This window comes from Phyllobates terribilis, unplaced genomic scaffold, assembly GCF_046119375.1.
Source record: "Phyllobates terribilis strain yellow unplaced genomic scaffold, ASM4611937v1 Scaffold_12__6_contigs__length_324123572, whole genome shotgun sequence".
Classification (NCBI taxonomy): domain Eukaryota; kingdom Metazoa; phylum Chordata; class Amphibia; order Anura; family Dendrobatidae; genus Phyllobates; species Phyllobates terribilis.
The window spans coordinates 99,437,179-99,464,813 of record NW_027362772.1 but is presented as its reverse complement, the minus strand read 5'-3'; the positions used below and the strand labels follow the sequence as shown (position 1 = coordinate 99,464,813).

Sequence of the window (27,635 nt, the reverse complement as noted above, 5' to 3'; positions counted from 1 at the left end):
GGCTGTGCATTATACTACATGGATGACTGTGGGCTGTGCATTATACTATATGTAAGAGTGTGGACTGTGCATTATACTACATGTATGAGTATGGGCTGTGCATTATACTACATGTATGACTATGGGCTGTGCATTATACTACATGTATGACTATGGGCTGTGCATTATACTACATGTATGACTATGGGCTGTGCATTATACTACATGTATGGACTATGGGCTGAGCATTATACTACATGTATGAGTGTGGGCTGTGCATTATACTACATGGATGAGTATGGGCTGTGCATTATACTACATGTATGACTATGGGCTGTGCATTATACTACATGTATGGACTATGGGCTGTGCATTATACTACATGTATGACTATGGGCTGTGCATTATACTACATGTATAGACTATGGGCTGTGCATTATACTACATGTATGACTATGGGCTGTGCATTATACTACATGTATGACTATGGGCTGTGCATTATACTACATGTATGAGTGTGGGCTGTGCATTATACTACATGGATGAGTATGGGCTGTGCATTATACTACATGTATGACTATGGGCTGTGCATTATACTACATGTATGGACTATGGGCTGTGCATTATACTACATGTATGACTATGGGCTGTGCATTATACTACATGTATAGACTATGGGCTGTGCATTATACTACATGTATGGACTATGGGCTGTGCATTATACTACATGGATGACTGTGGGCTGTGCATTATACTACATGGATGACTATGGGCTGTGCATTATACAACATGTAAGACTGTGGGCTGTGCATTATACTACATGTATGGACTATGGGCTGTGCATTATACTACATGGATGACTATGGGCTGTGCATTACACTACATGTAAGAGTGTGGGCTGTGCATTATACTACATGTACAGACTATGGGCTGAGCATTATACTACATGTATGGACTATGGGCTGTGCATTATACTACATGTATGACTATGGGCTGTGCATTATACTACATGTATGACTATGGGCTGTGCATTATACTACATGTATGGACTATGGGCTGTGTATTATACTACATGTATGAGTATGGGCTGTGCATTATACTACATGTAAGAGTGTGGGCTGTGCATTATACTACATGGATGAGTATGGGCTGTGCATTATACTACATGGATGACTGTGGGCTGTGCATTATACTACATGTATGGACTATGGGCTGTGCATTATACTACATGGATGGACTATGGGCTGTGCATTATACTACATGGATGACTGTGGGCTGTGCATTATACTACATGGATGACTGTGGGCTGTGCATTGTACTATATGTAAGAGTGTGGGCTGTGCATTATACTATATGTAAGAGTGTGGGCTGTGCATTATACTACATGTACGCGCTATGGGCTGTGCATTATACTACATGCAAGAGTGTGGTCTGTGCATTATACTACATGTAAGAGTGTGGGCTGTGCATTATACTACATGTATGAGTATGGGCTGTGCATTATACTACATGTAAGAGTATGGGCTGTGCATTATACTACATGTAAGAGTGTGGGCTGTGCATTATACTACATGTATGACTATGGTCTGTGCATTATACTACATGTAAGAGTGTGGGCTGTGCATTATACTACATGTATGACTATGGTCTGTGCATTATACTACATGTAAGAGTGTGGGCTGTGCATTATACTACATGTATGAGTATGGGCTGTGCATTATACTATATGTACGGGCTATGGGCTGTGCATTATACTACATGTAAGAGTGTGGGCTGTGCATTATACTATATGTACGGGCTATGGGCTGTGCATTATACTATATGTACGGGCTATGGGCTGTGCATTATACTATATGTAAGAGTGTGGGCTGTGCATTATACTACATGTAAGATTATGGGCTGTGCATTATACTACATGTATGACTATGCGCTGTGCATTATACTACATGTAAGAGTATGGGCTGTGCATTATACTACATGGATGACTATGGGCTGTGCATTATACTACATGTAAGAGTATGGGCTGTGCATTATACTACATGTATGGACTATGGGCTGTGCATTATACTACATGGATGGACTATGGGCTGTGCATTATACTACATGGATGGACTATGGGCTGTGCATTATACTACATGTACGGACTATGGGCTGTGCATTATGCTACATGTATGAGTATGGGCTGTGCATTATACTACATGTAAGAGTGTGGGCTGTGCATTATACTACATGGATGGACTATGGGCTGTGCATTATACTACATGTACGGACTATGGGCTGTGCATTATGCTACATGTATGAGTATGGGCTGTGCATTATACTACATGTATGAGTGTGGGCTGTGCATTATACTACATGTATGAGTGTGGGCTGTGCATTATACTACATGTATGGACTATGGGCTGTGCATTATACTACATGTACGGACTATGGGCTGTGCATTATACTACATGTACGGACTATGGGCTGTGCATTATACTACATGGATGAGTATGGGCTGTGCATTATACTACATGTACGGACTATGGGCTGTGCATTATACTACATGTATGAGTGTGGGCTGTGCATTATACTACATGTATGAGTATGGGCTGTGCATTATACTACATGTATGGACTATGGGCTGTGCATTATACTACATGTGTGGAGTATGGGCTGTGCATTATACTACATGGATGACTGTGGGCTGTGCATTATACTACATGTATGGACTATGGGCTGTGCATTATACTACATGTAAGAGTGTGTGCTGTGCATTATACTACATGTATGAGTGTGGGCTGTGCATTATACTACATGTGTGGACTATGGGCTGTGCATTATACTACATGGATGACTGTGGGCTGTGCATTATACTACATGGATGACTATAGGCTGTGCATTATACTACATGTACGGACTATGGGCTGTGCATTATACTACATGTATGGACTATGGGCTGTGCATTATACTACATGTAAGAGTGTGTGCTGTGCATTATACTACATGGATGAGTATGGGCTGTGCATTATACTACATGTATGACTGTGGGCTGTGCATTATACTACATGTATGGACTATGGGCTGTGCATTATACTACATGTATGGAGTATGGGCTGTGCATTATACTACATGGATGACTATGGGCTGTGCATTATACTACATGTATGGACTATGGGCTGTGCATTATACTACATGGATGGACTATGGGCTGTGCATTATACTACATGGATGACTATGGGCTGTGCATTATACTACATGTATGACTATGGGCTGTGCATTATACTACATGTATGACTATGGGCTGTGCATTATACTACATGTAAGAGTGTGGGCTGTGCATTATACTACATGGATGAGTATGGGCTGTGCATTATACTACATGGATGAGTATGGGCTGTGCATTATACTACATGTATGAGTGTGGGCTGTGCATTATACTACATGTATGGACTATGGGCTGTGCATTATACTACGTGTATGGACTATGGGCTGTGCATTATACTACATGGATGACTGTGGGCTGTGCATTATACTACATGGATGACTATGGGCTGTGCATTACACTACATGTATGAGTATGGGCTGTGCATTATACTACATGTATGGACTATGGGCTGTGCATTATACTACATGGATGACTATGGGCTGTGCATTATACTACATGTATGACTATGGGCTGTGCATTATACTACATGTATGACTATGGGCTGTGCATTATACTACATGTATGACTGTGGGCTGTGCATTATACTACATGTAAGAGTGTGGGCTGTGCATTATACTACATGTACGGACTATGGGCTGTGCATTATACTACATGTATGAATATGGGATGTGCATTATACTACATGTAAGAGTGTGGGCTGTGCATTATACTACATGTAAGAGTGTGGGCTGTGCATTATACTACATGTATGACTATGGGCTGTGCATTATACTACATGTAAGAGTGTGGGCTGTGCATTATACTACATGTATGACTATGGCTGTGCATTATACTACATGTACGAACTGTGGGCTGTGCATTATACTACATGGATGACTATGTGCTGTGCATTATACTGTATGGAGGATTATGGGCTGTGCATTATACTACATGGATAACTGTGGACTGTGCATTATACTACATGGATGACTATGGGCTGTGTATTATACTACATGGATGACTATGGGCCGTGTATTATACTACATGGATGACTGTGGGCTGTGCATTATATTACATGGATGACTATGGGCTGTGCATTATACTACATGGATGACTATGGGTTGTGTATTATACTACATGTATGGACTATGGGCTGTGCATTATATTACATGGATGACTATGGGCTGTGCATTATACTACATGTATGACTATGGGCTGTGCATTATACTACATGTGTGGACTATGGGCTGTGCATTATACTACATGGATAATTGAGGGCTGTGCATTATACTACATGTATGAATATGGGCTGTGCATTATACTACATGTGTGGACTATGGGCTGTGCATTATACTACATGGATGACTGTGGGCTGTGCATTATACTACATGTATGGACTATGGGCTGTGCATTATACTACATGTAAGAAGAGTGTGTGCTGTGCATTATACTACATGTATGAGTGTGGGCTGTGCATTATACTACATATATGGACTATGGGCTGTGCATTATACTACATGTATGGACTATGGGCTGTGCATTATACTACATGGATGACTGTGGGCTGTGCATTATACTACATGTGTGGACTATGGGCTGTGCATTATACTACATGTATGAATATGGGCTGTGCATTATACTACATGTGTGGACTATGGGCTGTGCATTATACTACATGGATGACTGTGGGCTGTGCATTATACTACATGTATGGACTATGGGCTGTGCATTATACTACATGTAAGAGTGTGTGCTGTGCATTATACTACATGTATGAGTGTGGGCTGTGCATTATACTACATATATGGACTATGGGCTGTGCATTATACTACATGTATGGACTATGGGCTGTGCATTATACTACATGGATGACTATAGGCTGTGCATTATACTACACAGATGACTGTGGGCTGTGCATTATACTACATGTATGGACTATGGGCTGTGCATTATACTACATGTAAGAGTGTGTGCTGTGCATTATACTACATGTATGAGTGTGGGCTGTGCATTATACTACTATGTATGAGTATGGGCTGTGCATTATACTACATGTGTGGACTATGGGCTGTGCATTATACTACATGTATGACTGTGGGCTGTGCATTATACTACATGTATGAGTATGGGCTGTGCATTATACTACATGTGTGGACTATGGGCTGTGCATTATACTACATGTATGACTGTGGGCTGTGCATTATACTACATGGATGACTGTGGGCTGTGCATTATACTACATGTATGGACTATGGGCTGTGCATTATACTACATGTATGGACTATGGGCTGTGCATTATACTACATGGATGACTATGGGCTGTGCATTATACTACATGTATGGACTATGGGCTGTGCATTATACTACTTGGATGGACTATGGGCTGTGCATTATACTACATGGATGACTATGGGCTGTGCATTATACTACATGTATGACTATGGGCTGTGCATTATACTACATGTATGAGTATGGGCTGTGCATTATACTACATGTAAGAGTGTGGGCTGTGCATTATACTACATGGATGAGTGTGGGCTGTGCATTATACTACATGTATGGACTATGGGCTGTGCATTATACTACATGTATGGACTATGGGCTGTGCATTATACTACATGTATGAGTATGGGCTGTGCATTATACTACATGGATGACTATGGGCTGTGCATTATACTACATGGATGACTATGGGCTGTGCATTATACTACATGGATGAGTATGGGCTGTGCATTATACTACATGTTTGACTATGGGCTGTGCATTATACTACATGTATGACTATGGGCTGTGCATCATACTACATGTATGAGTGTGGGCTGTGCATTATACTACATGGATGACTATGGGCTGTGCATTATACTGCATGTATGGACTATGGGCTGTGCATTATACTACATAGATGAGTATGGGCTGTGCATTATACTACATGTACGGACTATGGGCTGTGCATTATACTACATGTATGAGTATGGGCTGTGCATTATACTACATGGATGGACTATGGGCTGTGCATTATACTACATGTATGAGTGTGGGCTGTGCATTATACTACATGTGTGGACTATGGGCTGTGCATTATACTACATGGATGACTGTGGGCTGTGCATTATACTACATGTACGGACTATGGGCTGTGCATTATACTACATGTACGGACTATGGGCTGTGCATTATACTACATGTATGAGTGTGGGCTGTGCATTATACTACATGTGTGGACTATGGGCTGTGCATTATACTACATGGATGACTGTGGGCTGTGCATTATACTACATGTATGGACTATGGGCTGTGCATTATACTACATGTATGAGTGTGGGCTGTGCATTATACTACATATATGGACTATGGGCTGTGCATTATACTACATGGATGACTGTGGGCTGTGCATTATACTACATGGATGACTATAGTCTGTGCATTATACTACACAGATGACTGTGGGCTGTGCATTATACTACATGTATGGACTATGGGCTGTGCATTATACTACATGTATGGACTATGGGCTGTGCATTATACTACATGTAAGAGTGTGTGCTGTGCATTATACTACATGTATGAGTGTGGGCTGTGCATTATACTACATGCGTGGACTATGGGCTGTGCATTATACTACATGTATGACTGTGGGCTGTGCATTATACTACATGGATGACTGTGGGCTGTGCATTATACTACATGTATGGAGTATGGGCTGTGCATTATACTACATGTATGACTGTGGGCTGTGCATTATACTACATGGATGACTATGGGCTGTGCATTATACTACATGTATGGACTATGGGCTGTGCATTATACTACTTGGATGGACTATGGGCTGTGCATTATACTACATGGATGGCTATGGGCTGTGCATTATACTACATGTATGACTATGGGCTGTGCATTATACTACATGTATGAGTATGGGCTGTGCATTATACTACATGTAAGAGTGTGGGCTGTGCATTATACTACATGGATGAGTGTGGGCTGTGCATTATACTACATGTATGGACTATGGGCTGTGCATTATACTACATGTATGGACTATGGGCTGTGCATTATACTACATGTATGAGTATGGGCAGTGCATTATACTACATGTATGACTATGGACTGTGCATTATACTACATGGATGAGTATGGGCTGTGCATTATACTACATGTATGACTATGGGCTGTGCATTATACTACATGGAGGACTATGGGCTGTGCATTATACTACATGTATGGAGTATGGGCTGTGCATTATACTACATGTATGACTGTGGGCTGTGCATTATACTACATGTATGAGTATGGGCTGTGCATTATACTACATGTGTGGACTATGGGCTGTGCATTATACTACATGTATGAATGTGGGCTGTGCATTATACTACATGGATGACTGTGGGCTGTGCATTATACTACATGTATGGACTATGGGCTGTGCATTATACTACATGTATGGACTATGGGCTGTGCATTATACTACATGGATGACTATGGGCTGTGCATTATACTACATGTATGGACTATGGGCTGTGCATTATACTACTTGGATGGACTATGGGCTGTGCATTATACTACATGGATGACTATGGGCTGTGCATTATACTACATGTATGACTATGGGCTGTGCATTATACTACATGTATGAGTATGGGCTGTGCATTATACTACATGTAAGAGTGTGGGCTGTGCATTATACTACATGTATGGACTATGGGCTGTGCATTATACTACATGTATGGACTATGGGCTGTGCATTATACTACATGTATGGACTATGGGCTGTGCATTATACTACATGTATGAGTATGGGCAGTGCATTATACTACATGTATGACTATGGGCTGTGCATTATACTACATGGATGACTATGGGCTGTGCATTATACTACATGGATGACTATGGGCTGTGCATTATACTACATGGATGAGTATGGGCTGTGCATTATACTACATGTATGACTATGGGCTGTGCATTATACTACATGGAGGACTATGGGCTGTGCATTATACTACATGTATGGACTATGGGCTGTGCATTATACTACATGTATGACTATGGGCTGTGCATTATACTACATGTATGAGTATGGGCTGTGCATTATACTACATGTACGGACTATGGGCTGTGCATTATACTACATGTACGGACTATGGGCTGTGCATTATACTACATGTATGGACTATGGGCTGTGCATTATACTACATGTATGGACTATGGGCTGTGCATTATACTACATGGATGACTATGGGCTGTGCATTATACTGCATGTATGGACTATGGGCTGTGCATTATACTACATGTATGAGTATGGGCTGTGCATTATACTACATATATGGACTATGGGCTGTGCATTATACTACATGTGTGGACTATGGGCTGTGCATTATACTACATGGATGAGTGTGGGCTGTGCATTATACTACATGTATGGACTATGGGCTGTGCATTATACTACATGTATGAGTATGGGCTGTGCATTATACTACATGTATGACTATGGGCTGTGCATTATACTACATGTATGAGTGTGGGCTGTGCATTATACTACATGTATGGACTATGGGCTGTGCATTATACTACATGTACGGACTATGGGCTGTGCATTATACTACATGTACGGACTATGGGCTGTGCATTATACTACATGGATGAGTATGGGCTGTGCATTATACTACATGTACGGACTATGGGCTGTGCATCATACCACATGTATTTGTGTGGGCTGTGCATTATACTACATGTATGAGTATGGGCTGTGCATTATACTACATGGATGACTATGGGCTGTGCATTATACTACATGGATGACTATGGGCTGTGCATTATACTACATGGATGACTATGGGCTGTGCATTATACTACATGTGTGGACTATGGGCTGTGCATTATACTACATAGATGAGCATGGGCTGTGCATTATACTACATGTACGGACTATGGGCTGTGCATTATACTACATGTATGAGTATGGGCTGTGCATTATACTACATGGATGACTATGGGCTGTGCATTATACTACATGGATGACTATGGGCTGTGCATTATACTACATGGATGACTATGGGCTGTGCATTATACTACATGGATGACTATGGGCTGTGCATTATACTACATGTAAGAGTGTGGGCTGTGCATTATACTACATGTACGGACTATGGGCTGTGCATTATACTACATGTACGGACTATGGGCTGTGCATTATACTACATGTATGAGTGTGGGCTGTGCATTATACTACATGTGTGGACTATGGGCTGTGCATTATACTACATGGATGACTGTGGGCTGTGCATTATACTACATGGATGACTATAGGCTGTGCATTATACTACATGGATGACTATAGGCTGTGCATTATACTACACAGATGACTGTGGGCTGTGCATTATACTACATGTATGGACTATGGGCTGTGCATTATACTACATGTATGGACTATGGGCTGTGCATTATACTACATGTAAAAGTGTGTGCTGTGCATTATACTACATGTATGAGTGTGGGCTGTGCATTATACTGTATGGACTATGGGTTGTGCATTATACTACATGTGTGGACTATGGGCTGTGCATTATACTACATGTATGACTGTGGGCTGTGCATTATACTACATGGATGACTGTGGGCTGTGCATTATACTACATGTATGGACTATGGGCTGTGCATTATACTACATGTATGGACTATGGGCTGTGCATTATACTACATGGATGACTATGGGCTGTGCATTATACTACATGTATGGACTATGGGCTGTGCATTATACTACTTGGATGGACTATGGGCTGTGCATTATACTACATGGATGACTATGGGCTGTGCATTATACTACATGGATGACTATGGGCTGTGCATTATACTACATGTATGACTATGGGCTGTGCATTATACTACATGTAAGAGTGTGGGCTGTGCATTATACTACATGTACGGACTATGGGCTGTGCATTATACTACATGTACGGACTATGGGCTGTGCATTATACTACATGTATGAGTGTGGGCTGTGCATTATACTACATGTGTGGACTATGGGCTGTGCATTATACTACATGGATGACTGTGGGCTGTGCATTATACTACATGTATGGACTATGGGCTGTGCATTATACTACATGTAAGAGTGTGTGCTGTGCATTATACTACATGTATGAGTGTGGGCTGTGCATTATACTACATATATGGACTATGGGCTGTGCATTATACTACATGGATGACTGTGGGCTGTGCATTATACTACATGGATGACTATAGTCTGTGCATTATACTACACAGATTACTGTGGGCTGTGCATTATACTACATGTATGGACTATGGGCTGTGCATTATACTACATGTATGGACTATGGGCTGTGCATTATACTACATGTAAGAGTGTGTGCTGTGCATTATACTACATGTATGAGTGTGGGCTGTGCATTATACTACATGCGTGGACTATGGGCTGTGCATTATACTACATGTATGACTGTGGGCTGTGCATTATACTACATGGATGACTGTGGGCTGTGCATTATACTACATGTATGGAGTATGGGCTGTGCATTATACTACATGTATGACTGTGGGCTGTGCATTATACTACATGGATGACTATGGGCTGTGCATTATACTACATGTATGGACTATGGGCTGTGCATTATACTACTTGGATGGACTATGGGCTGTGCATTATACTACATGGATGACTATGGGCTGTGCATTATACTACATGTATGACTATGGACTGTGCATTATACTACATGTATGAGTATGGGCTGTGCATTATACTACATGTAAGAGTGTGGGCTGTGCATTATACTACATGGATGAGTGTGGGCTGTGCATTATACTACATGTATGGACTATGGGCTGTGCATTATACTACATGTATGGACTATGGGCTGTGCATTATACTACATGTATGAGTATGGGCAGTGCATTATACTACATGGATGACTATGGGCTGTGCATTATACTACATGGATGAGTATGGGCTGTGCATTATACTACATGTATGACTATGGGCTGTGCATTATACTACATGGAGGACTATGGGCTGTGCATTATACTACATGTATGGACTATGGGCTGTGCATTATACTACATGTATGACTGTGGGCTGTGCATTATACTACATGGATGACTGTGGGCTGTGCATTATACTACATGTATGGACTATGGGCTGTGCATTATACTACATGTATGGACTATGGGCTGTGCATTATACTACATGGATGACTATGGGCTGTGCATTATACTACATGTATGGACTATGGGCTGTGCATTATACTACTTGGATGGACTATGGGATGTGCATTATACTACATGGATGACTATGGGCTGTGCATTATACTACATGTATGACTATGGGCTGTGCATTATACTACATGTATGAGTATGGGCTGTGCATTATACTACATGTAAGAGTGTGGGCTGTGCATTATACTACATGTATGGACTATGGGCTGTGCATTATACTACATGTATGGACTATGGGCTGTGCATTATACTACATGTATGGACTATGGGCTGTGCATTATACTACATGTATGAGTATGGGCAGTGCATTATACTACATGGATGACTATGGGCTGTGCATTATACTACATGGATGACTATGGGCTGTGCATTATACTACATGGATGAGTATGGGCTGTGCATTATACTACATGTATGACTATGGGCTGTTCATTATACTACATGGAGGACTATGGGCTGTGCATTATACTACATGTATGGACTATGGGCTGTGCATTATACTACATGTATGACTATGGGCTGTGCATTATACTACATGTATGAGTATGGGCTGTGCATTATACTACATGTACGGACTATGGGCTGTGCATTATACTACATGTACGGACTATGGGCTGTGCATTATACTACATGTATGGACTATGGGCTGTGCATTATACTACATGTATGGACTATGGGCTGTGCATTATACTACATGGATGACTATGGGCTGTGCATTATACTGCATGTATGGACTATGGGCTGTGCATTATACTACATGTATGAGTATGGGCTGTGCATTATACTACATATATGGACTATGGGCTGTGCATTATACTACATGTGTGGACTATGGGCTGTGCATTATACTACATGGATGAGTGTGGGCTGTGCATTATACTACATGTATGGACTATGGGCTGTGCATTATACTACATGTATGAGTATGGGCTGTGCATTATACTACATGTATGACTATGGGCTGTGCATTATACTACATGTATGAGTGTGGGCTGTGCATTATACTACATGTATGGACTATGGGCTGTGCATTATACTACATGTACGGACTATGGGCTGTGCATTATACTACATGTACGGACTATGGGCTGTGCATTATACTACATGTACGGACTATGGGCTGTGCATTATACTACATGGATGAGTATGGGCTGTGCATTATACTACATGTACGGACTATGGGCTGTGCATCATACTACATGTATTTGTGTGGGCTGTGCATTACACTACATGTGTGGACTATGGGCTGTGCATTATACTACATAGATGAGTATGGGCTGTGCATTATACTACATGTACGGACTATGGGCTGTGCATTATACTACATGTATGAGTATGGGCTGTGCATTATACTACATGGATGACTATGGGCTGTGCATTATACTACATGGATGACTATGGGCTGTGCATTATACTACATGTATGACTATGGGCTGTGCATTATACTACATGTAAGAGTGTGGGCTGTGCATTATACTACATGTACGGACTATGGGCTGTGCATTATACTACATGTACGGACTATGGGCTGTGCATTATACTACATGTATGAGTGTGGGCTGTGCATTATACTACATGTGTGGACTATGGGCTGTGCATTATACTACATGGATGACTGTGGGCTGTGCATTATACTACATGTATGGACTATGGGCTGTGCATTATACTACATGTATGGACTATGGGCTGTGCATTATACTACATGTAAGAGTGTGTGCTGTGCATTATACTACATGTATGAGTGTGGGCTGTGCATTATACTACATGTGTGGACTATGGGCTGTGCATTATACTACATGGATGACTGTGGGCTGTGCATTATACTACATGGATGACTATAGGCTGTGCATTATACTACACAGATGACTGTGGGCTGTGCATTATACTACATGTATGGACTATGGGCTGTGCATTATACTACATGTATGGACTATGGGCTGTGCATTATACTACATGTAAGAGTGTGTGCTGTGCATTATATTACATGTATGAGTGTGGGCTGTGCATTATACTGTATGGACTATGGGTTGTGCATTATACTACATGTGTGGACTATGGGCTGTGCATTATACTACATGTATGACTGTGGGCTGTGCATTATACTACATGGATGACTGTGGGCTGTGCATTATACTACATGTATGGACTATGGGCTGTGCATTATACTACATGTATGGACTATGGGCTGTGCATTATACTACATGGATGACTATGGGCTGTGCATTATACTACATGTATGGACTATGGGCTGTGCATTATACTACTTGGATGGACTATGGGTTGTGCATTATACTACATGGATGACTATGGGCTGTGCATTATACTACATGTATGGACTATGGGCTGTGCATTATACTACATGTAAGAGTGTGGGCTGTGCATTATACTACATGGATGAGTGTGGGCTGTGCATTATACTACATGTATGGACTATGGGCTGTGCATTATACTACATGTATGAGTATGGGCTGTGCATTATACTACATGGATGACTGTGGGCTGTGCATTATACTACATGTATGACTATGGGCTGTGCATTATACTACATGTATGACTATGGGCTGTGCATTATACTACATGTAAAAGTGTGGGCTGTGCATTATACTACATGTACGGAGTATGGGCTGTGCATTATACTACATGTATGAGTATGGGATGTGCATTATACTACATATATGAGTATGGGCTGTGCATTATACTACATGTAAGAGTGTGGGCTGTGCATTATACTACATGGATGACTATGGGCTGTGTATTATACTACATGGATGACTGTGGGCTGTGCATTATACTACATGGATGACTATGGGCTGTGCATTATACTACATGGATAATTGAGGGCTGTGCATTATACTACATGTATAAGTATGGGCTGTGCATTATACTACATGTATGAGTATGGGCTGTGCATTATAATACGTGGATGATCATGGGCTGTGCATTATACTACATGGATGACTATGGGCTGTGCATTGTAATACATGGATGATCATGGGCTGTGCATTATACTACATGAATGACTTTGGGCTGTGCATTATACTACATGTATGACTATGGGCTGTGCATTATACTACATGTAAGAGTATGGGCTGTGCATTATACTACATGTATGGACTATGGACTGGGCATTATACTACATGTATGACTATGGGCTGTGCATTATACTACATGTATGACTATGGGCTGTGCATTATACTACATGGATGACTATGGGCTGTGCATTATACTACATGTATGACTATGGGCTGTGCATTATACTACATGGATGACTATGGGCTGTGCATTATACTACATGGATGACTATGGGCTGTGCATTATACTACATGGATGACTATGGGCTGTGCATTATACTACATGGATGACTATGGGCTGTGCATTATACTACATGCATGACTGTGGGCTGTGCATTATACTACATGGATAACTATGGGCTGTGCATTATACTACATGGATAATTGTGGGCTGTGCATTATACTACATGTATGACTATGGGCTGTGCATTATACTACATGTATGACTATGGGCTGTGCATTATACTACATGGATGACTATGGGCTGTGCATTATACTACATGGATGACTATGGGCTGTGCATTATACTACATGGATGACTATGGGCTGTGCATTATACTACATGGATAATTGAGGGCTGTGCATTATACTACATGTATGAGTATGGGCTGTGCATTATACTACATGTATGAGTATGGGCTGTGCATTATAATACATGGATGATCATGGGCTGTGCATTATACTACATGGATGACTATGGGCTGTGCATTATAATACATGGATGATCATGGGCTGTGCATTATACTACATGGATGACTATGGGCTGTGCATTATACTACATGGATGACTATGGGCTGTGCATTATACTACATGCATGACTGTGGGCTGTGCATTATACTACATGGATAACTATGGGCTGTGCATTATACTACATGGATAACTGTGGGCTGTGCATTATACTACATGGATAACTGTGGGCTGTGCATTATACTACATGGATGACTATGGGCTGTGCATTATACTACATGGATAACTATGGGCTGTGCATTATACTACATGTATGACTATGGGCTGTGCATTATACTACATGGATGACTATGGGCTGTGTATTATACTACATGGATGACAGTGGGCTGTGCATTATACTACATGGATGACTATGGGCTGTGCATTATACTACATGGATAATTGAGGGCTGTGCATTATACTACATGTATGAGTATGGGCTGTGCATTATAATACATGGATGATCATGGGCTGTGCATTATACTACATGGATGACTATGGGCTGTGCATTATAATACATGTACGGACCATGGGCTGTGCATTATACTACATGTATGAGTATGGGCTGTGCATTATACTACATGTAAGAGTGTGGGCTGTGATTATACTACATGGATGAGTATGGGCTGTGCATTATACTACATGTATGAGTGTGGGCTGTGCATTATACTACATGTATGGACTATGAGCTGTGCATTATACTACATGTATGGACTATGGGCTGTGCATTATACTACATGTATGAGTATGGGCTGTGCATTATACTACATGGATGACTATGGGCTGTGCATTATACTACATGGATGACTATGGGCTGTGCATTATACTACATGTAAGAGTGTGGGCTGTGCATTATACTATATGTACGGACTATGGGCTGTGCATTATACTACATGTATGACTATGGGCTGTGCATTATACTACATGTAAGAGTGTGGGCTGTGCATTATACTACATGTATGACTATGGCTGTGCATTATACTACATGTACGAACTGTGGGCTGTGCATTATACTACATGGATGACTATGGGCTGTGCATTATACTGTATGGAGGATTATGGGCTGTGCATTATACTACATGGATAACTGTGGGCTGTGCATTATACTACATGGATGACTATGGGCTGTGTATTATACTACATGGATGACTGTGGGCTGTGCATTATACTACATGTATGGACTATGGGCTGTGCATTATACTACATGGATGACTGTGGGCTGTGCATTATACTACATGGATGACTGTGGGCTGTGCATTATACTACATGGATGACTATGGGCTGTGCATTACACTACATTTAAGAGTGTGGGCTGTGCATTATACTACATGGATGACTGTGGGCTGTGCATTACACTACATGTATGAGTATGGGCTGTGCATTATACTACATGGATGACTATGGGCTGTGCATTACACTACATGTATGAGTATGGGCTGTGCATTATACTACATGGATGACTGTGGGCTGTGCATTATACTACATGGATGACTGTGGGCTGTGCATTATACTACATGTATGACTATGGGCTGTGCATTATACTACATGGATGACTATGGGCTGTGCATTATACTATATGGATAATTGAGGGCTGTGCATTATACTACATGTATGAGTATGGGCTGTGCATTATAATACATGGATGATCATGGGCCGTGCATTATACTACATGGATGACTATGGGCTGTGCATTATAATACATGGATGATCATGGGCTGTGCATTATACTACATGGATGACTATGGGCTGTGCATTATACTACATGGATGACTATGGGCTGTGCATTATACTACATGCATGACTGTGGGCTGTGCATTATACTACATGCATGACTGTGGGCTGTGCATTATACTACATGGATAACTATGGGCTGTTCATTATACTACATGTACGGACCATGGGCTGTGCAGTATACTACATGTATGAGTATGGGCTGTGCATTATACTACATGTATGAGTATGGGCTGTGCATTATACTACATGTAAGAGTGTGGGCTGTGCATTATACTACATGTATGAGTGTGGGCTGTGCATTATACTACATGTATGGACTATGAGCTGTGCATTATACTACATGTATGGACTATGGGCTGTGCATTATACTACATGTATGAGTATGGGCTGTGCATTATACTACATGGATGACTATGGGCTGTGCATTATACTACATGTATGACTATGGGCTGTGCATTATACTACATGTAAGAGTGTGGGCTGTGCATTATACTACATGTAAGAGTGTGGGCTGTGCATTATACTACATGTACGGACTATGGGCTGTGCATTATACTACATGTATGACTATGGGCTGTGCATTATACTACATGTAAGAGTGTGGGCTGTGCATTATACTACATGTATGACTATGGCTGTGCATTATACTACATGTACGAACTGTGGGCTGTGCATTATACTACATGGATGACTATAGGCTGTGCATTATACTACATGGATGACTATAGGCTGTGCATTATACTGCATGGAGGATTATGGGCTGTGCATTATACTACATGGATAATTGTGGGCTGTGCATTATACTACATGGATGACTATGGGCTGTGTATTATACTACATGGATGACTGTGGGCTGTGCATTATACTACATGTATGGACTATGGGCTTTACATTATACTACATGGATGACTGTGGGCTGTGCATTATACTACATGGATGACTGTGGGCTGTGCATTATACTACACGTATGACTATGGGCTGTGCATTACACTACATGTAAGAGTGTGGGCTGTGCATTATACTACATGTAAGAGTGTGGGCTGTGCATTACACTACATGTATGAGTATGGGCTGTGCATTATACTACATGGATGACTATGGGCTGTGCATTACACTACATGTATGAGTATGGGCTGTGCATTATACTACATGTATGACTGTGGGCTGTGCATTATACTACATGGATGACTGTGGGCTGTGCATTATACTACATGTATGACTATGGGCTGTGCATTATACTACATGTATGACTATGGGCTGTGCATTATACTACATGGATGACTATGGGCTGTGCATTATACTACATGGATAATTGAGGGCTGTGCATTATACTACATATATGAGTATGGGCTGTGCATTATACTACATGTATGAGTATGGACTGTGCATTATAATACATGGATGATCATGGGCTGTGCATTATACTACATGGATGACTATGGGCTGTGCATTATACTACATGGATGACTATTGGCTGTGCATTATACTACATGCATGACTGTGGGCTGTGCATTATACTACATGGATAACTATGGGCTGTGCATTATACTACATGTACGGACCATGGGCTGTGCATTATACTATATGTATGAGTGTGGGCTGTGCATTATACTACATGTATGACTATGGGCTGTGCATTATAGTACATGTATGAGTATGGGCTGTGCATTATACTACATGTATGGACCATGGGCTGTGCATTATACTACATGTATGAGTATGGGCTGTGCATTATGCTACATGGATGATTATGGGCTGTGCATTATACTACATGGATGACTATGGGCTGTGCATTATAATACATGGATGATTATGGGCTGTGCATTATACTACATGTATGAGTATGGGCTGTGCATTATACTACATGGATGACTATGGGCTGTGCATTATACTACATGTATGGACTATGGACTGTGTATTACACTACATGTATGGACCATGGGCTGTGCATTACACTACATGTATGAATATGGGCTGTGCATTACACTAAATGTATGAGTATGGGCTGTGCATTATACTACATGTATGACTATGGGCTGTGCATTATACTACATGGATGACTGTGGGCTGTGCATTATACTACATGTACGGACCATGGGCTGTGCATTATACTACATGTATGAGTATGGGCTGTGCATTATACTACATGTATGGACTATGGGCTGTGCATTATACTACATGTATGAGTATGGGCTGTGCATTATACTACATGTAAGAGTGTGGGCTGTGCATTATACTACATAGATGACTATGGGCTCTGCATTATACTACATGTATGGACTATGGGCTGTACATTATACTACATGTATGGACTATGGGCTGTGCATTATACTACATGGATGACTGTGGGCTGTGCATTATACTACATGGATGACTATGGGCTGTGCATTACACTACATGTAAGAGTGTGGGCTGTGCATTATACTACATGGATGACTGTGGGCTGTGCATTACACTACATGTATCAGTATGGGCTGTGCATTATACTACATGGATGACTGTGGGCTGTGCATTATACTACATGGATGACTGTGGGCTGTGCATTATACTACATATATGACTATGGGCTGTGCATTATACTACATGGATGACTATGGGCTGTGCATTATACTACATGGATAATTGAGGGCTGTGCATTATACTACATGTATGAGTATGGGCTGTGCATTATAATACATGGATGATCATGGGCTGTGCATTATACTACATGGATGACTATGGGCTGTGCATTGTAATACATGTACGGACCATGGGCTGTGCATTATACTACATGTATGAGTATGGGCTGTGCATTATACTACATGTAAGAGTGTGGGCTGTGCATTATACTACATGTATGAGTGTGGGCTGTGCATTATACTACATGTATGGACTATGAGCTGTGCATTATACTACATGTATGGACTATGGGCTGTGCATTATACTACATGTATGAGTATGGGCTGTGCATTATACTACATGGATGACTATGGGCTGTGCATTATACTACATGTATGACTATGGGCTGTGCATTATACTACATGTACGGACTATGGGCTGTGCATTATACTACATGTATGACTATGGGCTGTGCATTATACTACATGTAAGAGTGTGGGCTGTGCATTATACTACATGTATGACTATGGCTGTGCATTATACTACATGTACGAACTGTGGGCTGTGCATTATACTACATGGATGACTATGGGCTGTGCATTATACTGTATGGAGGATTATGGGCTGTGCATTATACTACATGGATAACTGTGGGCTGTGCATTAAACTACATGGATGACTATGGGCTGTGTATTATACTACATGGATGACTGTGGGCTGTGCATTATACTACATGGATGACTGTGGGCTGTGCATTATACTACATGGATGACTGTGGGCTGTGCATTATACTACATGTATGACTATGGGCTGTGCATTACACTACATGTAAGAGTGTGGGCTGTGCATTATACTACATGGATGACTGTGGGTGTGCATTACACTACATGTATGAGTATGGGCTGTGCATTATACTACATGTATGAGTGTGGGCTGTGCATTATACTACATGGATGACTATGGGCTGTGCATTACACTACATGTATGAGTATGGGCTGTGCATTATACTACATGGATGACTGTGGGCTGTGCATTATACTACATGGATGACTATGGGCTGTGCATTATACTACATGGATGACTATGGGCTGTGCATTATACTACATGGATAATTGAGGGCTGTGCATTATACTACATATATGAGTATGGGCTGTGCATTATACTACATGTATGAGTATGGGCTGTGCATTATAATACATGGATGATCATGGGCTGTGCATTATACTACATGGATGACTATGGCCTGTGCATTATACTACATGGATGACTATGGGCTGTGCATTATACTACATGCATGACTGTGGGCTGTGCATTATACTACATGGATAACTATGGGCTGTGCATTATACTACATGTACGGACCATGGGCTGTGCATTATACTATATGTATGAGTGTGGGCTGTGCATTATACTACATGTATGACTATGGGCTGTGCATTATAGTACATGTATGAGTATGGGCTGTGCATTATACTACATGTATGGACCATGGGCTGTGCATTATACTACATGTATGAGTATGGGCTGTGCATTATGCTACATGGATGATTATGGGCTGTGCATTATACTACATGGATGACTATGGGCTGTGCATTATAATACATGGATGATTATGGGCTGTGCATTATACTACATGTATGAGTATGGGCTGTGCATTATACTACATGGATGACTATGGGCTGTGCATTATACTACATGTATGGACTATGGACTGTGCATTACACTACATGTATGGACTATGGACTGTGCATTACACTACATGTATGGACCATGGGCTGTGCATTACACTACATGTATGAATATGGGCTGTGCATTACACTAAATGTATGAGTATGGGCTGTGCATTATACTACATGGATGACTGTGGGCTGTGCATTATACTACATGTACGGACCATGGGCTGTGCATTATACTACATGTATGACTATGGGCTGTGCATTATACTACATGTATGGACTATGGGCTGTGCATTATACTACATGTGTGGACTATGGGCTGTGCATTATACTACATGTACGGACCATGGGCTGTGCATTATACTACATGTACGGACCATGGGCTGTGCATTATACTACATGTATGAGTATGGGCTGTGCATTATACTACATGTATGAGTATGGGCTGTGCATTATACTACATGTATGGACTATGGGCTGTGCATTATACTACATGTACGGACCATGGGCTGTGCATTATACTACATGTATGAGTATGGGCTGTGCATTATACTACATGTAAGACTATGGGCTGTGCATTATACTACATGTACGGACTATGGGCTGTGCATTATATTACATGTATGAGTATGGGCTGTGCATTATACTACATGTAAGAGTATGGGCTGTGCATTATACTACATGTAAGAGTGTGGGCTGTACATTATACTACATGGATGACTATGGGCTGTGCATTATACTACATGTATGAGTGTGGGCTGTGCATTATACTACATGTATGGACTATGGGCTGTGCATTATATTACATGTATGAGTATGGGCTGTGCATTATACTACATGTAAGAGTATGGGCTGTGCATTATACTACATGTAAGAGTGTGGGCTGTACATTATACTACATGGATGACTATGGGCTGTGCATTATACTACATGTATGAGTGTGGGCTGTGCATTATACTACATGTATGGACTATGGGCTGTACATTATACTACATGGATGACTATGGGCTGTGCATTATACTACATGTATGAGTATGGGCTGTGCATTATACTACATGGATGACTGTGGGCTGTGCATTATACTACATGTACGGACTATGGGCTGTGCATTATACTACATGTATGGACTATGGGCTGTGCATTATACTACATGTATGGACTGTGGTCTGTGCATTATACTACATGGATGACTGTGGGCTGTGCATTATACTACATGCATGAGTGTGGGCTGTGCATTATACTACATGTACGAGTATGGGCTGTGCATTATACCACATGTATGGACTATCGGCTGTGCATTATACTACATGTATGGACTATGGGCTGTGCATTATACTACATGTATGGACTGTGGTCTGTGCATTATACTACATGGATGACTATGGGCTGTGCATTATACTACATGCATGAGTGTGGGCTGTGCATTATACTACATGTACGAGTATGGGCTGTGCATTATACTACATGTACGGACCATGGGCTGTGCATTATACTACATGTATGAGTATGGGCTGTGCATTATACTACATGTATGAGTATGGGCTGTGCATTATACTACATGTATGGACTATGGGCTGTGCATTATACTACATGTACGGACCATGGGCTGTGCATTATACTACATGTATGAGTATGGGCTGTGCATTATACTACATGTAAGACTATGGGCTGTGCATTATACTACATGTACGGACTATGGGCTGTGCATTATATTACATGTATGAGTATGGGCTGTGCATTATACTACATGTAAGAGTATGGGCTGTGCATTATACTACATGTAAGAGTGTGGGCTGTACATTATACTACATGGATGAATATGGGCTGTGCATTATACTACATGTATGAGTGTGGGCTGTGCATTATACTACATGTATGGACTATGGGCTGTGCATTATATTACATGTATGAGTATGGGCTGTGCATTATACTACATGTAAGAGTATGGGCTGTGCATTATACTACATGTAAGAGTGTGGGCTGTACATTATACTACATGGATGACTATGGGCTGTGCATTATACTACATGTATGAGTGTGGGCTGTGCATTATACTACATGTATGGACTATGGGCTGTACATTATACTACATGGATGACTATGGGCTGTGCATTATACTACATGTATGAGTATGGGCTGTGCATTATACTACATGGATGACTGTGGGCTGTGCTTTATACTACATGTACGGACTATGGGCTGTGCATTATACTACATGTACGGACTATGGGCTGTGCATTATACTACATGTATGGACTATGGGCTGTGCATTATACTACATGTATGGACTGTGGTCTGTGCATTATACTACATGGATGACTGTGGGCTGTGCATTATACTACATGCATGAGTGTGGGCTGTGCATTATACTACATGTACGAGTATGGGCTGTGCATTATACCACATGTATGGACTATCGGCTGTGCATTATACTACATGTATGGACTATGGGCTGTGCATTATACTACATGTATGGACTGTGGTCTGTGCATTATACTACATGGATGACTATGGGCTGTGCATTATACTACATGCATGAGTGTGGGCTGTGCATTATACTACATGTACGAGTATGGGCTGTGCATTATACCACATGTATGGACTATGGGCTGTGCATTATACTACATGTATGGACTATGGGCTGTGCATTATACTACATCTATGAGTATGGGCTGTGCATTATACTACATGGATGACTATGGGCTGTGCATTATACTACATGGATGACTATAGGCTGTGCATTATACTACATGTATGCACCATGGGCTGTGCATTATACTACATGTATGGACTATGGGCTGTGCATTATACTACATCTATGAGTATGGGCTGTGCATTATACTACATGGATGACTGTGGGCTGTGCATTATACTACATGGATGACTATGGGCTGTGCATTATACTACATGTATGAGTATGGGCTGTGCATTATACTACATGGATGACTGTGGGCTGTGCATTATACTACATGGATGACTGTGGGCTGTGCATTATACTACATGGATGACTGTGGGCTGTGCATTATACTACATGGATGACTATGGGCTGTGCATTATACTACATGTAAGAGTGTGGGCTGTGCATTATACTACATGTTTGGACTGTGGGCTGTGCATTATACTACATGGATGACTGTGGGCTGTGCATTATACTACATGTAAGAGTGTGGGCTGTGCATTATACTACATGTATGCAACATGGGCTGTGCATTATACTACATGTATGGACTATGGGCTGTGCATTATACTACATCTATGAGTATGGGCTGTGCATTATACTACATGGATGACTGTGGGCTGTGCATTATACTACATGCATGAGTATCGGCTGTGCATTATACTACATAGATGACTGTGGGCTGTGCATTATACTACATGTATGGACCATGGGCTGTGCATTATACTACATGTATGAGTGTGGGCTGTGCATTATACTACATGTATGAACTATGGGCTGTGCATTATACTACATGTATGAACTATGGGCTGTGCATTATACTACATGTATGAGTATGGGCTGTGCATTATACTACATGTATGACTATGGGCTGTGCATTAAACTACATGTATGAGTATGGGTTGTGCATTATACTACATGTACGAGTATGGGCTGCGCATTATACAACATGTATGAGTGTGGGCTGTGCATTATACTTCATGTATGAGTATAGGCTGTGCATTATACTACATGGATGACTGTGGGTTGTGCATTATACTACATGTATGGACTATGGACTGTGCATTACACTACATGTATGGACCATGGGCTGTGCATTATACTACATGTATGAATATGGGCTGTGCATTATACTACATGTATGAGTATGGACTGTGGATTATACTACATGTATGAGTATGGACTGTGCATTACACTACATGTATGGACCATGGGCTGTGCATTATACTACATGTATGAATATGGGCTGTGCATTAAACTACATGTATGAGTATGGGCTGTGCATTATACTACATGTATGGACCTTGGGCTGTGCATTATTCTACATGTATGAATATGGGCTGTGCATTATACTACATGTAAGAGTATGGACTGTGCATTACACTACATGTATGGACCATGGGCTGTGCATTATACTACATGTATGAATATGGGCTGTGCATTAAACTACATGTATGAGTATGGGCTGTGCATTATACTACATGTATGAGTATGGGCTGTGCATTATACTACATGTATGAGTATCGGCTGTGCATTATACTACATGTATGGACTATGGGCTGTGCATTATACTACATGTATGGACTATGGGCTGTGCATTATACTACATGTATGAGTATGGGCTGTGCATTATACTACATGTATGAGTATGGGCTGTGCATTATACTACATGTATGAGTATGGGCTGTGCATTATACTACATGTATGAGTATGAGCTGTGCATTATACTACATGTATGAGTATGGGCTGTGCATTATATTACATGTATGAGTATGGGCTGTGCATTATACAACATGTATGAGTGTGGGCTGTGCATTATACTACATGGATGAGTATGGGCTGTGCATTATACTACATGGATGACTGTGGGCTGTGCATTATACTACATGTATGGACTATGGGCTCTGCATTATACTACATGTATGGACCATGAGCTGTGCATTATACTACATGTATGGACTATGGGCTGTGCATTATACTACATGGATGACTGTGGGCTGTGCATTATACTACATGTATGAGTATGGGCTGTGCATTACACTACATGTACGGACCATGGGCTGTGCATTACGCTACATGTACGGACCATGGGCTGTGCATTATACTACATGTATGAGTATGGGATGTGCATTATACTACATATATGAGTATGGGATGTGCATTATACTACATATATGAGTATGGGATGTGCATTATACTACATATATGAGTATGGGCTGTGCATTATACTACATGGATGACTGTGGGCTGTGTATTATATTATATGTGTGGACTATGCGCTGTGCATTACACTACATGTACGGACCATGGGCTGTGCATTACGCTACATGTACGGACCATGGGCTGTGCATTATGCTACATGTACAGACTATGGGCTGTGCAGAATACTACATGGATGACTATGGGCTGTGCATTATACTGTATGGAGGATTATGGGCTGTGCATTAAACTACATGTATGAACTATGGGCTGTGCATTATACTGTATGGAGGATTATGGGCTGTGCATTAGACTACATGTACGGACCATGGGCTTTGCATTACGCTAGATGTACGGACTATGGACTGTGAATTATACTTCTGTTATGGGGCCCCATCACTTCTATATTCGCCCCTGGTGAGTGTAATAGTTTATTTTTTTCTATACACTATAGAACAGAGGCAGAACGGGGGACATATACTAGGTTGAGGCCCAGGATAAGGGACATACATATACAGGGGGTACGGAAAGTATTACATTTTTCACTCTGTTTCATTGCAGCCATTAGGTAAATTCTAAAAAACTCATTTTTTTCTCATTAAAGTACTGTGTGGGGGCATCATACATCCTGCATAAGGGGCATAATGGGGGCATTACACTGTGTGGGGGGCATCATACATCCTGCATAAGGGGCATAATGGGGGCATTAGACTGTGGGGGTCCTGTACTATGAGAACAATATGTTTCCTCCCTTCCTGTCTCCATAGTTGGGTCGTATGTATCTATCACAGGAAACAGAACAGAAACCTTATGATTCTTATAAAGGGGCAACACAAGACCCCCAAAGAGCCTCCGTGCTGAAGGGGTTAATGCCCCCTGCCCCAGTAATGGGGTCTCCACATACCTCCACCTGCAGAGCCGCCACCACATATATGGCTGTTGTGTGCGCACAGGACCTGTGATGAGGTCACAGGAGGGGAGGAGTCAGGGGTCACATGATCAGGGGCCTCAGTGGATGCAGGACTCTGCTGTGCTGGTTGTCATGGTGCTGGATGAGCTGAAGTTTATGTGTGGGGTCAGGAGGGGTTTACAGTGTGGATGTAGCAGAGCCGCGCGTGTACGAGGTGTACGGAGCAGAGCCGCGCGTGTACGAGGTGTACGGAGCAGAGCGCGCGCGTGTACGAGGTGTACGGAGCAGAGCCGCGCGTGTACGAGGTGTACGGATCGGAGCTGCGCGTGTACGAGGTGTACGGAGCGGAGCCGTGCGTGTACGAGGTGTACGGAGCAGAGCCGCGTGTGTATGAGGTATACGGAGCGAAGCCGCGTGTGTACGAGGTGTACGGAGCGAAGCCGCGTGTGTACGAGGTGTACGGAGCGGAGCCGCGTGTGTACGAGGTGTACGGAGCAGAGCCGCGCGTGTACGAGGTGTACGGAGCTTAGCCGCGTGTGTACAAGGTGTACGAAGCGGATCCGCGTGTGTATGAGGTGTACGGAGCCGCGTGTGTACGGAGCGGAGCCGCGTGTGTATGAGGTGTACGGAGCGGAGCCGCGTGTGTACAAGGTGTACGGAGCGGAGCCGGGTGTACGAGGGAGTCACGTGTGTACGAGGTGTACGAAGC

General features: G+C 41.8%; 1 protein-coding gene across 1 annotated transcript in view; it reads right to left on the bottom strand.

Moving 5' to 3' along the window:
- The window catches only part of LOC141172239 (uncharacterized), a 121,031-nt gene extending 94,038 nt beyond the window's left edge, over nucleotides 1–26,993 (bottom strand). Inside the window, exon 1 of the mRNA XM_073656227.1 lies at nucleotides 26,921–26,993. The gene's annotated coding sequence lies outside the window, so the exon portion shown is untranslated. The remainder of the gene's footprint in view (nucleotides 1–26,920) is intronic.
- Nucleotides 26,994–27,635: the final 642 nt, after the last annotated feature.